We start from the raw sequence: 15,878 nt of genomic DNA on the forward strand, positions 1-15,878 counted from the left end.
ACTCATTTAGAAAGATGGAATCAGCCGTAAGTCATCGGCAAGCCTGAGGGATTGGGTTTGGAGTGTTTCTGCAAGCCCAGGGAAGCACGGCTTCATGCTACAACATCTTGGGGTTGCTCACTCCGACAGAGCAACAGAGATCACAGGACTATGTAAAAACCTGTCTTCCTGGTAGGCGAGAAGGAAAGACACGTCTGAATGTGTGTCTGCTGGCGTCTGGAGAACGCCGGTTTACGTGGTGTAGAAAAGCCACCGGTATTGTTATCTCGGGAGACCCGGTTTGTTTTATGTGTGTGCATGTTATGCGTGCTGTAACACGAAGCTGGCCGACTGGGAGCGCGACGAGGTACTGTGTCCCTGGGAATTGTAATTGCTCGGCCGGTCGGTAAAAAAGAAAAAAAGAACATCCGACTGTTGCTGATAATAGCGCAAGGTGCATTTTGACAGTATAAAGGAGGAAACAGACGGAGTCACACAAGTTCTGAGTATGTTTTAACCCCCAAAAATAAGAAAGGAAAGGAAAGGAAAGCCTGGGGCGGAGGAAGTGTTACCGGGAGCGAATTGCTCAGGACTTCAAACACAGGGAGTCATTCTGTCAAGGGGAGGGGGCGGGCGGGGGCAGGCACTGGGCCTCTCTAACAAAGTCCTCCTCTCTTTGCTCCCTCCCACTTCATTCACTTGCAAATCAGTGTGTGCCCACAAGAGCCAGCTCTCCCGAGCCCGTAACCTTCCCATCCCGAGAGCCGCAGTTTCAGCCGCGGCAGCACAAACCGCAGAGCCCGCGACCGCAGAAGCCGAGGCAGGAGCAACCTGGGCGGGTCGCAGGGTCTCCCGGGCGCAGGAAGGCGAGCAGAGGTGGGTTCGATCTCTGTTGGCGGCGGTGGTGGTTGTGCATGCCTTTCCTTTTTTTTTAATTCTGTAGCGTTGATGGAAGCCAATCAGAGAGCCCCCTCTGCCCGATGGGTGCCGCACGCCGGAGTTGGGAGGGATGCTCAGCCTGCGAGCCCGGGTCGGGGCAGGCGCGCGGGTCCGGCTGCGCAGGCGGCGCTGCTGCCGCTGCCCAGGACGGGCGCGGGTTCCCGGGGAGCCTGGGCGCCGCTCCTCCGCCTTCTGGTAAGACCGATCCGCCGTGGGGCTGGGTGGGAGCTTAAGTAACGGGCCGCCGGGAAGAACTCGCTGCTTTTCTCTCCGCCGGCAGAGGCTGCCGGGGGAGCTCCGGCATTTGCAAAGTTGGCTGGTCAATTACCAAGGGCGCTGGTGCGTGCAGGACCCGCGGAGCCGTTTGGGGCTTGATTTATTTCCACCTGCCCACATCACAAGAGTCTGTGCGGGGACTGCTTTGGCTGAGTTACATTTCTTGCCTTTAGGGGTAAAGCCGAAAATCCAGGTAGCTTGAGAACTCCTGAATGCTCCCAGTAAGGAAAACTTAAGCTAAATAGATGATTTGGCTCAGAGAAGGAGCCAAAGAAAACTGTTAGCTTGCACGTTCGGGGAAATGCCTGCCGGCTCACAGAGGGAAAGAAATGCTTGGGTTGCAAGGAAAGTCCAACACTGGACTCCGAAAATGGAGCACACTGTCCAGGGAGAAAGTCATGTGGAAGACGCAGCTCGCTGGTGATCTTCCACGGCTGGCCAGGCACAAATCTGGGGGATAACGCCTCCCTCAGACTGGCTGGAGAGCAGATCAAGTGTGCCTGGTCGTAGGTGTCCGATGCAGGAAAAGGGGAGCCCCCCAATGCGTTAATCCCAGCATTTAGTAAGAGGGGACATTGCTGTGTTGTGTACTGCAGCAGTTGCAGAGCTGGGATTACTTCTTCTGTAGTTAGATATTCTTCTGCCAAGAGTTATCGGAGATCTTGAGATGGAGGATGCTGGAGAGGTCAGCATGGTGCTGAGAAGTGTTTTCACTGCTGCAATAAAATCCATATTTTATGGGGAGTTATATGCAGGTCCTTGTTAGTGCAAAGGGCTGTTCACCTGAGTTAACTACTGAGAAAATTCAAGTATCAAGAAGTTTAATCATCTAGAATAGCCACACATTTCTCTCTCCCTCTTTTTTTTTGTTTTGTTTGTTTTTTTGGTAAAGCCATTTGAATTATAATATTCACACTATAGAAGTATATCATCCTGTGTCTCCACCAATCTTCACTTTCACTTACTGAAGCACATAATGTGAGAAAGAAGAGATTTTTTTCCTTCAAGAATATTGCTGGAATGGCTGGTGTGTACTCGTACGGCTGCTCCGGAGGGGTACACACACAAAAATACGGGCTTTCTGATTGTTTATTATCCAGGGGGGATAAAAAACTCTTCTCTGTGTCGGAAGAGGAACACAGAGATGTACCTAGAAAATGTACAACTCTTCTAAGAATGAATAACAAATAGGCTACAAATGGTAGCCAAGGATTGCTTATCTCCTTTTTTTTCCTCTTGCTGCCACCTTTACCTGAAAAGGAAAACCTTTAGGATTCTACTTTAGGAGGAAAATAAATTTCTTCCAGTTTAGCTTGAGTGTCATCCTTTGTGTAATAGCACTTGCATGGCTCTGTGTTTGCTATTTTAGAGATCTGGAAAATAAGTTGTGTGAAGAAAGGGGATATGATCAAGCAGATGTCTTCATTATGTCAAAAGGAAGAGGGCAAAGTTTATGCCAGAGGCCAGATTTTCAATGCAGAGCTCAGAAACTTAAAAGAAATCCAACAAATTACTGGAAAATACAATTGCACAGGATTGTATCTCACCCCCTTTTGTTCTTTGGTATGTTCTAATAAAAAGGTACTGGGGGAAAATAAAAGGCGTATCTTTTTCTACCTATTTTGATGGTTCATGGCATACTTTTGAAGCAGAGGAACCAATTTCTTCAGAAAAACATGAGAGGCAGCAGCACATTTTTGAAGGAAAATGGCAATGGTTTAGTTCTACTGTACTTGTCTAAAATTATCTTTTCCTGCCATTATAAGTGACAAACTGGATTCTCTATAGGGACTTTTAGTCCCTTTATTATCTGGCTTTTACATCAATTTATTGCAATTACATTTCTTAATGCTAACTTCGCAAAGATAATGTATAGAAACAAAATCATTTTCTACCAAGTTGCCTACTATCAGAAAACGTGCACCTTACCTCCTCCACCCACCACTTCCATGAGCTTTGCAAGTAAAAACTCACTTTAAGGCACTCTTCATTTTTTAAGAAAAAAAGTCTATCTCGCAAAATACTGTTCTGAGAAATTTGAAACAGTAAAAATTTCTAGAAAGCACAACTACAGTTCCAGGACATCAAAAAAAAAAACACTTCTGTATGGCAAATGTATCGATAAGTTGGAACAACAAGTTCTGAATATCTAATTAAATCTAACTGAGTGTCCCTAATAGGGATGTTAAAAAGAAATAAAATGTGATAAATATTCTGAAAAACCATGTCTCTTCCTAAGGAGGTGAAACGTGTGGTCCCCCCTTCTGGCCCTTACTTGCTTTGCAGTCATGATTGCCAACTTACTAAGGCTGCATCCTTTGAACTATGGAAACTTTTTTTTAGTTGGAAGGGACCTCTAGTGGGTCACTCCATGCATTTCTCCCTGTAGTTCAGTTGCATCATGGATTTTGTTAGCTAAGATAATACATCCATAGCAGCTTTTTCTTCATAGATGAGTTAATGTCCTCCAAGTACTAGCTTGACATTTCTGCCAGGTTAAAATCATTATTTTTGCTATCATGTGTACGGTTCCTCTAATTTAAGGAACTCAGGAGCATTTGCACAGTTTTCTCGGTATCTAGACTTTGGGTAACTTTCCTATAATTCCAAATGAAAGCATTAGCCAATTAATAAAGAATTCACACCATCAATACAAGATTTTCCTTATTTCTGACCTTGCCAAGACTGTACTTCCCTCCTTCAAATTTATCCAATAATTATCATAGTTATGACTCAAAAAGTTCCATGCAAAGAACCCCTCCCCACTAAAGAAATACTTGCTGGAAAAAAATTTAATTAGCCTTTCAGAGATCCATAAGCATTTACAAGCATAATGAACTAAAGGCTTCTAAATTAAAGAAATCCCCCATTCAAATAAGCATATATTAAAAGTCCAAATTTTGTTTGGATGCATGTATCACCCTTATTCTGTGAGTTGTTTTTCTTTCTCTCTTTGATGTATCACAACAGATTTTAAGTAACTTACTCCTTAAAAAACTCTGCCTGGGACTTAAAAGTAAGTTCTCTAGGGGTGAATCACCCTCTTCTGCTGACAGTCTGCAGGTTTTAACTTCCAATTTAAAAATCTGTTCTAAAGTTTGAAATGTGTTCCAAATGAGATAACATCCAGCAGAAGCCAGTTGCCTTATGCTGCTTGCTTAGTCATGGCAGCCCATTCTTTGGGGTTGATCAGAATTAGGGTCTTGCTTATAAAAATAACGAACAGTGACTCAGTCTGAATTGCATTTTTTAATAGTGTTTCAGCCTAGCTAGTGTCTACTGAGCTTACCTTATTTGCTTCACAAAAAGGTGAAAATGTAGATAATCAAACTTTCTCTGGTATAAATTTTTTTTCTGAATAATAATTCTAAATACAAAGACTCAAGAATATCATGCTAATAGGGAAACTGCTGAAAGAAAAAAGTAAAACTCACAAAGAGAGAGAGAGAGAGAACAAGCACCTAGTTATGACACTGTTCCAGTAAAAGTAGAGAAAAAATATAGAAATTCAGTTTTGTTTTGTTTTTTCTTTTTATTTCTTTATTTCTCTTTTTGTTCTCCAATGGGATTTTTATTTTACTTTGAAGATAGATGAGGTTGAGGCACTTGCCTGGATCTCAACAGTAATATTTTTGTTTGAGCTTTCCTCTTATGAAGATTAACTGGCCTACATTTTAAAAGTCCTATTCCTAAGGAATGCTCCCTTTTTCAAAGCAGTCATATGAGAATCTTCAGGTTCTCCCTAATTAACTGTAGAGCCAAGTGCATACAGTCTTCGTAACCCCATCACTCACAAAGTAGGAAGATAAGAGGGGAAAATTCGTACAAATAACCATTCAAAAACCTGGTGCATCTCCATTACTACAAAAGTAAAATGGACTAAAGCTCTTTAAGCCAAAATGATTGGGTCAGAGGGGACCAGAAACAGCCAGGATCTAGTTGTTCAAGACTGTACTATCCAGGAAATTTTTAACTCTTCCAACACAGAAAACCCACTAAAAAAAGAATGCTCTGAACACACATGCATAAATGTAAACTAGACACACACACAGAGGGCGCTGTGTCTGCCATTACCACAGATTCCAGATTATTTTACCTTGTTTCATCCGTTCAATATCTTTATACTAACACTGTTGGGTGCTTATTTCCTCTATTAATCAGATCACCTTGCTGAGATTTATAAGAGGGAGAGTTTAATTAAAGCCAGAATGTTACTATTAAATTTGATGTGCAGTATAAATGGACAGCATGGGTACCAAGCTTCTCCCACCATACTCAGTGATACCTTGTAGAAGAGAGCATCTTATGAAGATGGGGAGTATAAAGCTAGCCACCACCAGGTATGATTTGACTTCATAGTTCATCACTTGAAAGAACAGTGTGTTTTTTTCTTTCTATAATTTCCTAAATTGGTAGATCTACCCAAAAGATGTTTAGGAGACCTAATAAGTTATAGGAATAGAAAACAGCAAGCAAAAATAAATTGAGGAGGTGTACAAGTGAAAAGAGATGAGGAGGTGAATTTTTACATAAAAAGGAAACATAAGAATAGAAATAGAATCAAAATTGCTGATTTCACACTGTGCATTTTCCACTTTATAAATACTGCTATTAAATACAACTTTATAAACACATCATTAACATGTTTATAAACACTATACTTCTCAAAAAAATAAAAAATAAAAAAATGAACACTATACTTCTCTATCATGGAATGTAAATTTGAAAATTATCCTTAAAAAAAATCACCACCTAAAGGAAATGATCCTGCAGGGATCATAAAATAACCAAAGTAGGTTTTTTAAAAAAGTGATCTAAAATATCAGGAGAATCAAAGAAAGAGGTTTTCTTAGTGCTTTGAAGAATATTAACTCTTTTCCTTCTCTTTATTGTCTTGCAAGCTACGTAGATTTTATACTAACACTGTTGGGTGCTTATTTCCTCTATTAATCAGATCACCTGATTAAATAGATCACTCTGTGATCTTCTGACAATTGCAAACCCAAGTATATAATAGTGATACACATCATATATAAGTCACCCATTTGGATTCTATATGTGGTATAGCATGATGAAAGACTAACTAGCAAGACAGTCCACCCCCAGCCCATACTGCCTATTAACAAGTATATCATACATATACACATATGTATATATATACATATGTATATGACAACCAAGATAAAAAATTCTGACCATTAGGTTCAGAATTTTTATACATTCAAAAAATAATGATAATTATAAAGTAAATGATAATAAACCTTTAATGAGCTATTCTACATTTTACATGCTGTTCTAAGTATTTTACATGTATTCTGTATAAAGTCAAAAGGAAAATGCTATACCTATATCCTTCTTATTTAGCCCTTTTTTGGTTTGAATTTCCAGGGAATTCCTGCTTGAGCTAAGCACTTAATGAATGTGCTGTTTACCAACACTTATGATATCTTAGAATTTAAAGTATGACACTCTGAGAAATACATAGCAGAAGAGGGCATGGGAATGACTTGATTATTTTGACCGAAGCAATGCAGATTTTAAGGCTGAGGAAAATGTTTGTAGGTTATTCATTTTTGAAAAACTACTTGCAAACATGCCACTACAGTTTATAATTGTAGTAAAGAGTATTGTGTGAGCCATTTGAGCATAATGGTACTTTTTATAAGAGAATAAATGATCTTCTCCTGCCTTCAGAGATAGCCTCATGTTGGAGGAGTATTTGAGGAACGTAACTAAAAATGACAACTATTCATTTCATTGACAGGGGTAGCCCACCTGCACAGTGCCCTCTGAAGGTGCGAGTCCTTTCTCAATGCATTTGATATGCTCACTCTATACATAGCATTTAGGACTGTGGGTAGAGTTGAGTAAGGTCATATTTATTTCCCCTCCTTATCTGATGAGTAAAAATAATTATTTTCTTCTATTTATGACCACAATTTTGTTATTTCATTACCATCACAGTTCAATATTTGTTCTGAATGATGTCTTTACCCAGTAAATTTCCAACCAAAAAATGTGGGTGGATGTCTGGGGAGCACAGGTGGTTGGGTGCCCGACTCTTGGTTTCAGCTCAGGTCGTGATCTCAGGGTTGTTAGATCGAGCCCTCTGTCCGGGTCCATGCTCAGCAAGGAGTCTGCTGGAGATTCTCTTTCCCTCTCCCTCTGCCCCTCCCGCTTGTGCTCTCTCTCCCTGTCTCTCTCTAATATAAATAAATAAATCTTAAAAAAAAAAAAAAAAGTTGGGGTGGTGGTAGAAGACATCCTATTAACAATATAGTAGTATTACATATGGTTGACATTGATGAGCCATTCTCTATTCTTTCTATTGCCAATACTCAGAAAGTCATGTAGTTAATCCAGCTTTCATAAACAGTGTGACAATTACAAATAAAATCAGACAATGTGAGACATAGACAGGAGCTCAGAAATGGCTTTATCCAACACCCATCATTTACATTTGAGATACCTGATGACCAGAGAGGTTAATGAGTTGTCTCCATCTCTCTCTTTTGTAACTTCTAGTTGTTGGGCCAATATTGCTTTTTATCATCTCTACTTAATTATGGCATTAAAAATTAAAGAGGAGGGGTGCCTGGGTGGCTCAGTCATTAAGTGTCTGCCTTCGGCTCAGGTCATGATCCCAGGGTCCTGGGATCGAGCCCCACATAGGGCTCCCTGCTCGGGGGAAGCCTGCTTCTCCCTCTCCCACTCCCTCTGCTTGTGTTCCCTCTCTCGCTGTGTCTCTCTCTGTCAAATAAATAAATAAAATCCTAAAAAAAAATTAAAGAGGAATTTTAAATCTATAACATTATTATTTATGAGTATGCTGTGAAGGAGCTGACATGCAAATTTATGGAGAAAATAAGGATTTCAACTTTTTTAGAAATTTCATGTATTCGTACCATTTTGTAAAGCTCCTATTGTAAAGAAGAATTAAAATTTTCCTTCAAAATTTTGACCACTATTTGGGGGCACATTATAAAATTTAGGTTTTTATTTTATTTTTAATGGCTTGATCGTTATTTTGAGTGAGCTTTAATCTAAGTCAGTGATTCTCCAGACTATTCAAGTGTTCATCTTTGAAAAAAATAGTTTATTGGTCAGTGATCGGATATGAAAAATTATGACAACCTGTGTTTTTTATAAATCTCAATTTATTTAATCTAAGTACCCAGTGACCTTCCCATTTTTTTGGAGTTAAAATGTCAATTCTTTCATGAAAGTGAAAGGATAGATTATGTTGGGTTTTTTTTTCCCCTTAGCAAAATTAAAATCTGGCGAGCAACCCAATGTCAACTCTACTCCCTTAAAAAAGAAAGAAAGAAAGAAACTGTTGATGTTCCATGAAATCCAAGTCTGAGGACCACTGGGTTAGATAATGAATAACATCATGTTGAAAATGACCAGGGCGCCTGGGTGGCTCAGTCATTGGGCGTCTGCCTTCGGCTCAGGTCATGATCCCAGGGTCCTGGGATCAAGCCCCACATAGGGCTCCCTACTCTGCAGGAAGCCTGCTTGTCCCTCTCCCACTCCCCCTGTTTGTGTTCCCTCTCTCGCTGTGTCTCTCTCTGTCAAATAAATAAATAAAATCTTAAAAAAAAAAAAAAGAAGAAGAAAAATGGTTGACCTACTTCTCTTCCTTATTTGGATGAATAAAAAGTAAAGGGGAATTATAATGATATTTAAAAGCCAAATAGATTGCCAAAAAGACAAACTAAACAAAAGTCATTCAATCAAAAGGTATCCCTGGATCCCTTAATTAAACCTTATAGAGATTAATACTAATGTTTGCAATACTAATACAGTCTTTGACTATATTAACAAGTCCTCCAAAAGTGTGACACATGGCCAGAACGTGTCATCAACAATGAATTTGCCTACTGGATTACATAATGGATTATTCAGTAGAAAACAAAAAGTTTTAAATTTATATCTAATATGATAACTTAAAACCCAGCTCAATTTAACTGTTCACATTATAAAACAGTATCTTTTTTTTTCCATAAAAGTGAACTTTACATAATTGTAGACAAACACAAATTTTCTAAGGTCCTACACTGTATTTTAAGGTTTGCATTTTTACTTCAAAAAGCAATTGCCTTCTAGCTTATGGTGTAGATTTCAGTCATGAAAATGAGCTTATCATATTTTTAGCTGCAAAGCTTAAACCTCTTTTGCAGGATTAAAAAAAAAGAGAGAGAGTTTCATTAATCTACTATCATCCATTTCATAAAATGTTCGAAACTGCTCAATTTCACATTCAACTAAAATATTCTAAGCTCTTCTTAGCAACAGGTTCTAATTTAACACAGATCAAAATGGTGTGGTCAGACTAAGTAATCACCAATGCAAAATGATAAAATCCACCAAGACTGGAATATGACTGCCGAATCCTAATTTGAACGAAGTCGAGCTACTATATCTCCCAATGATTATTATCATATTAAACTACTTGTTTAAAAGTATCTAGTTGGGATTTTGTCAGTGTTTCATAAAGAATTAATTCTATAATGGAGGCCTTACGGTAAATTTCGGTGCCACAGTTTCACTCTCTTTCTGACTCATATCTGCCTTTTTACCAAAAAAATATTTGGGCAGGTCCTAATTAAAACAGCAGAATCAAGGGGTCAATTACTGATTAGTGTCATCAAGAGGAGGTGATCCCACGCTTCCAGATCCAGAAGGTACTAACTCTGCAGGAAGTTTTGCATTCAGAGAAAGTATATTTACCTGTAGGTCAACTACCTTTGAAATAAGTACAGGCATGCCCAAATACAGATTTCATATTTAAAAATTTTGTCTCACGATACCTGCTTTTCTTCCTCAAGTTTGCTTTTAATTCTCAGATGCCACATTCCAAAATATCTTTCCAAATAGCACCATGGTTTGTTTTTCTTAAAAACTCTCCCCACTGAATTTAAATGTGTGTGTACTTTGTGTTCTAAAAAACAATAGAATTAAATTAAAGAGATAACCACAGTAGAGGGAAGGACACTGCAAGATGTCTGGTGAGCGTGTGAATAACTGCTTTCTCACCAAAGAGAACACTAAATAGAACTGTTACTTTATTTAAGATATGAAGGTGAAAGCTACAGAAAAGTAAAATGCTCTCAAGCAACGGAGTTTAATGTGATGTAATGAAAGATTTTTATATAGTGGACAGAGAGGGGAGAAATAATTGAAACCCTATGCTGGATTAATTGGGCTCTGAAGAACAAGAAGTTTGCTTTGCACCCTAAATGTTCTGAACATTTATAGAGCATATGTTTGCTTCCCAATTTGTCACTAAATTAAAATGGATTTTCAAAAGGCTTATTTTTTTCTTTTTTTCTCTACATGACAATCTTCTCATCACGGTTGGTTAGAGAAATTAATCACAGAAAACAAGAGCCAAACTTGCCGTGTTTTGTAATTGAGAAATATACACTAATATCCATAATGTTATTAAAAAAGATTTTAAAGCAAGGAGTGAAATTTAGGCTGTCTGTTAAACTCAACAATCCAAAGCAGCAGCTGTGAGACTCCAACTGCTCAAAAGATACTGTGCTTGTCAAATACTTGCCAATTTAGGTTTTACCTGATTGACAAGTGCTCCTAAAAACAATGCCAAGACTTTTAGAAAATTCCTTACTTGATTCCCTGCACAGCAAAAGCCCACCTGATCCACGTATAAAATGCAGTATGGAATAGATAAATCCAGGCTGGGGAGAATGGAGAAATAGTTTTAAAATACCACTTCTCCATCTCCAGATCGCAGTTTTAAGATGAAAGCATCACTAGCAAATATAAGCACATAGTCAGGGCTCAATAAATGCTTACTGGGTGAAATTCTCAGACAAGCTGCCAAAGATTCTCTTAAATAAATATTTTCCCAATTTATTTCCTTTCCATGTTCATTCACACCAGTGAAAAAATATAACTTTTCCATGCCATGCTAATCATTTTTAATAATTCTGACTCCTATACAAGGAGCCGATTTCAAAGGAAACCCTATCCATGGTGTCCCAAGAGCTAGAGGGACTAAGCATGTAAACAGAGCTGCCCAGCTTCAAACTCGGGCCACCAGACCTCTTCTTCCCTCAGGCGGACTTTTTATTAAACTTGGTATGAAACAATGTTGCCTGGAGCCTGATTAACAATTTATGCCTTCCTAAGCAGATTAGCAAGAAGTCTGTCATTTTGATTTTTTAATTCTTAATTTGTTTGGAAACAGGAAGTTCCTGAGTTTACACTTTCAATATATTTTAGGAATTCAAGCATAAACTAAACATTGTTCTTCTGAGATTTTTTTCTTTTACAGTTTTAGCATCTGCGCGTGTTACTATATGTTTTCTCTGATAAATAAAGCAATTCCTTTTTTGCTAAGTGAGTAACTTTTTTCACCTCTCATTCAAGTCTATCCTGTATGTTCTTTTAAAAATATTGTGAAATAAGAAAATAAGAAAGATGACTGGGAAAACTGAGTAGGGTAACAATAAAAGCTAACACTTAGAGAGCACTTACAATATTCCAGGCACCATTCTAAGTGTCTTACAGGAATGCTCTGATGTAAATTCTGTCAATCCTCCTGATTTTAAAGACTGGAAAACAGAGCAGTTAAGGAACTTGCCCAAGGTCACACAGCTAGTACAGCTGACCCTTGAATAACACACGGGTTAGGGGCACCATCCCCCACAGAGTTGAAAATCTGTGTATAACTTTCAAGTCCCCCAAAACTTAACTACTAATAGCCTACTATTGACCTACTAATAACATAAAGAGTCGATTAGCACATATTTTGTATGTGTTATATACTGTATTCTTACAATAAAGTAAGCTAGAGAAAAGAATATGTTATTTAGAAAATTATAAGGAAGAAAAAATACATTCACAGTGCTGTACACCATTTATCAAAAAAAAAAAAAAAGAATCCACACTTAAGTGGACCCACACAGTTCAAACCCATGTTGTTCAGTGGTCAGCTGTACCTGTCAGAGCTAAAGTTAAATCCAGTTTTGATGGCCAATACTCTTAACTACTGAACTCTTGTGCCTTTTATGCTTAATATATACATATGTATATACATGTATATATACTCAAATAGATGATAGACAGACAGACAGATATAGATAGGTAGGCAGATAGATTCAAATGTATGTATCACAAATCCAAAAAATAATGTCAGAAGTTTGGGGATGTACAATGTATATATGTAACGTACACCATTTCTCAGGATTCAGAACTATAACTAGAAAGAAAACAAGGAAACACATTTTTCCTTTTCATCCCTCAATGAATATATCAGTATATTTAATAACAATGATCAATTAATGATAGCCCAAAACAGCAGATATCATCAGCCCCATGAAAGCCTTTTAATTTTAGGCCTGGCTATTCACTTTGAGTCAGTCTTGCAATCACTTAATGCTGGTCCCAAAGGGACCCCAGCAAGAGTACTTGGGAGGTTCAGATTCATCATTCATTAATTTATTCATTCTGTAATATTTACTGAAGGCCTCCTGTGTCCAATGCAGGAAGGAGAGACAGTGGATGATAAGACAAACATGCACTAGCCACTTGGAGGAAACAGATGCTTTCTTCAAACTCTATACCAGATAAATCCTATATGGACTAAAAATTTAGGAGTGTAAAACTGTAACTTTACTAACCAACAATTAGGTAAATCTCTATTTACAATGTTGAGAGAGTAATAGAACTGCTAAATATGAAGCCAGAACTTAAAAACAAAGTGAAGGAAGACAGCATCATTAGAATGCATGCTCTGTTAATGGTAGGCCAATAGTACCAGCTTGGTAGATAATGAATAGGACATTCAGAGTTGATTATGTATTGCCTTCTCCCCAATTACATCTTATATGAATATAGCAATTAGCCTTCAATTTAAGGTTACATTATGATTTGTAGGGTCTCTATTCATTTTTTAGGTTTGGCTTTTGACCTTCCACCCCAGCTCAGAAACAACCACACATCCAAAACCACTCATATCAAAAGCTTATCAGAGTTTTATTCTTGATACTATGCCTCAGAATACATTCAATGGTGTCTCTTCCAACCATCCCTACAATTTCACCAATGAGTTTGCTATACAGCATAAAGCCTTAGATATATTGACCAGTAGAAATGCATTCGGCAAGAAACCACTTTACCCAAGAAGACTAGCTGAAATTAAGGTTCAGGCGATAGAATTTCAATTCAACTCAATAAGCATTTAATGAACACTTTTTGTGCAAGGCATTGTGTCAAGTGCCATGGGTAACACCATGCTTTGATGTCAGGTTGGTTCCAGTATGTATTTAATATAAAATATGACTGCTCAAAACCGCCATTTTAGAAACTTATTTAATGAACAGATAGGTGTTCTGTCAGGATTGAGTCTTTTAGTCATGAAACAGATTAGGATCTCCCTTTGCTAAATGGTTGTACTAATAATCACCTGGTGTGCACCAGAACAGCTGTTCTGATTGCTTACCTCTGGCAGCCCCACTCATCTTCACCTGGCCAAATCTTATTGGATATTCAAGAAAAAGGGCAAGAGTCTATTTCTCCAAGAAGCTTTCTCTGACCTTCACTCACCTGTCCTGCTTTCAGCTGAGATTTCTCACCACACGCTTCTGTAATAGCTCTTACTTAACCTCAATGCAACTGTGAACACATCTTTCCAAAAGTCTCTGCATGATCACCTAGGTCTCACCTATAAGCATCACCTGTGAGCATCTGGAGAATGAGGCCTCTGGCTCTTACTTTTACCACTAAGGCCGAGCACTGTTTTTGACATATGGAAAGAACACATTATTCTGGACTACATTTATGTGTTTTTATATTATTCATGTTGGATGTTCGTTTTCTTTACTTATAATCAGATTTCCTTTGGACACATGGTGGGAATACACTTAAGAAGCAAGAAAGTCTGTGCTAGCCTTCCAGACTATCCAGACCAAAAGGGTACACCCAATGGAAGGGTGATATCCCTAGGACAACCTTGGTGACTTGGGCCAAATATCTGAAACAGTTACAGACACTGTGACTGGTGGGTCTCCTAATACAACACTTGAGTTTTTTTATTTAGGATGTTTTCTTATCTAAAAGTTGACATTTGTTTGGTCACTCTACACCAAGGCATAGAATTGTTTACAGTTTTTATTTATGTGTTCCAGTTGAAAACTGTGGCTGTATATTTTCTCTCTTTTGTGTAGGCTAGTCTGATAAACCCTGATTATCTTTTGGCTTATAACCCACCCATAGTAGTACATCAAACTGAATCTACAAAACAATCTGTGGAACATTCTTGTGTACATGTTTTGTGAGCAAAATAATTTTTCCCCTAAATTTCTACCCTGGAAATGTGTCTTGAGGTTCTATAAGGAAGTTTAATACAAGATTCTACATACCTTGTTATAACCTTGAACATGGCTGTACAAAATAGATTGAATTAAATTCAACTGATTATGTAGTCCTGTTTCATTCCTTAAGTGGCAGTCAATGCATGCAATAGAATCTTCATGAATATTGCTTGGCAATGAAATATGCACTCAGCCCAGCTCTCTATCTGAGCATGCCAAATGTTTTGTAAAGTTGTGAGATGAAGTGGGAGAGGTTTGATGTTCTTTATACTTCCCCTTTTCATGTGATATCCATCAGCCTGAAGTCAAAGGTACATAGAGAATTTTAAACTTACTAATCAATACAATAGTTTGTTTTATAAGTGGATTTTCTAGACTAGAATAGGTATGGTGGTATATCCTATCAAATTTTTCTATTACATCTCACCACTATGGGACATTGTAACTTCTGAGGAAAAGGAGTAGAAACTAAGGGTTCCCAAGATTCTTCTCTGCCTCTCAACTATTCTCTTGATTAATACTTTTGAATCAGTAACATCACTCATTAACACAAGTAATCTAAACTGCTTAGGGGCAGTCTTCTCCCACACTCACATCCCCAACTTGAGAATGGTTAAGTAGAGAATTAAAGGATTTTCAGGAGTGATTAAGCTAGTGGGGGTAAAGGGGAAGCCAATAAGTAAGCCTATTAACAGAGGAAAGGCGATCAGAAAAGCAAGATATAGTAATTCATGTTCAGCATCCTAAAGATCTGATTACTTCATACTCTTTCTCACTAAGTGTTTTCAGCCTGTGTTAGGATGCTTTGGCTTATGGGTAAGAGTATGTTCCATTTCAAACTGCATTAAGAAATAAATAAAATTATATTTCACTTGATAGTCCATAGGAAAGCAGGCTTCAAGTCACTCACACACATAAGTGATGTGATCAAAAACTCAGGATCTTTCTGTCTCTCCATCCCCCCACCTTGGGCATCAAAATCACTCAACCAGAGATTTCTCTCAGACTTTAACATGGTTACCAGTGACAAGTGGGGCCACATACTTCCTTATTCTTGTGTAGCAGAAGACAGAGAAACCTCTCTCACAATCAAGAATTAAGGGCAATATCCTTCAGTCTGATAGTCTGATTAAGCCAGTTTAGGTCATGCAACCACTCTTAATACATTATTAATTGCTTGGAAATCCCATGTGCTAATGGGCTTTTTAGACTAAAGATCCATTCTTGGGATCAGCTTCCCTTGATTCATGTACTGTATTATGTAAGTGAGGGCTTCAATGGGATTCAGTTTCATAAACTATAGCTTTATAGGTAATAAATAAGACCAAAACCCACCTATTC

The 15,878-nt window shown here is 38.1% G+C and overlaps 1 protein-coding gene across 3 annotated transcripts in view; it reads left to right on the plus strand.

The window, feature by feature from the left end:
* The first annotated feature begins 357 nt into the window (after positions 1–357).
* Positions 358–15,878, plus strand: part of CDH6 (cadherin 6) — a 125,088-nt gene continuing 109,567 nt past the window's right edge. The window contains exon 1 of one of the 3 annotated variants that reach the window (XM_036088432.2): positions 358–485. The gene's annotated coding sequence lies outside the window, so the exon portion shown is untranslated. Of the gene's footprint in view, positions 486–650; positions 856–15,878 lie in introns of those variants that run through there. The other 2 variants (XM_036088431.2, XM_078066593.1) reach the window with 2 other exon arrangements.

Source organism: Halichoerus grypus, chromosome 2 (assembly GCF_964656455.1).
Source record: "Halichoerus grypus chromosome 2, mHalGry1.hap1.1, whole genome shotgun sequence".
Taxonomy (NCBI): Eukaryota; Metazoa; Chordata; class Mammalia; order Carnivora; family Phocidae; genus Halichoerus; species Halichoerus grypus.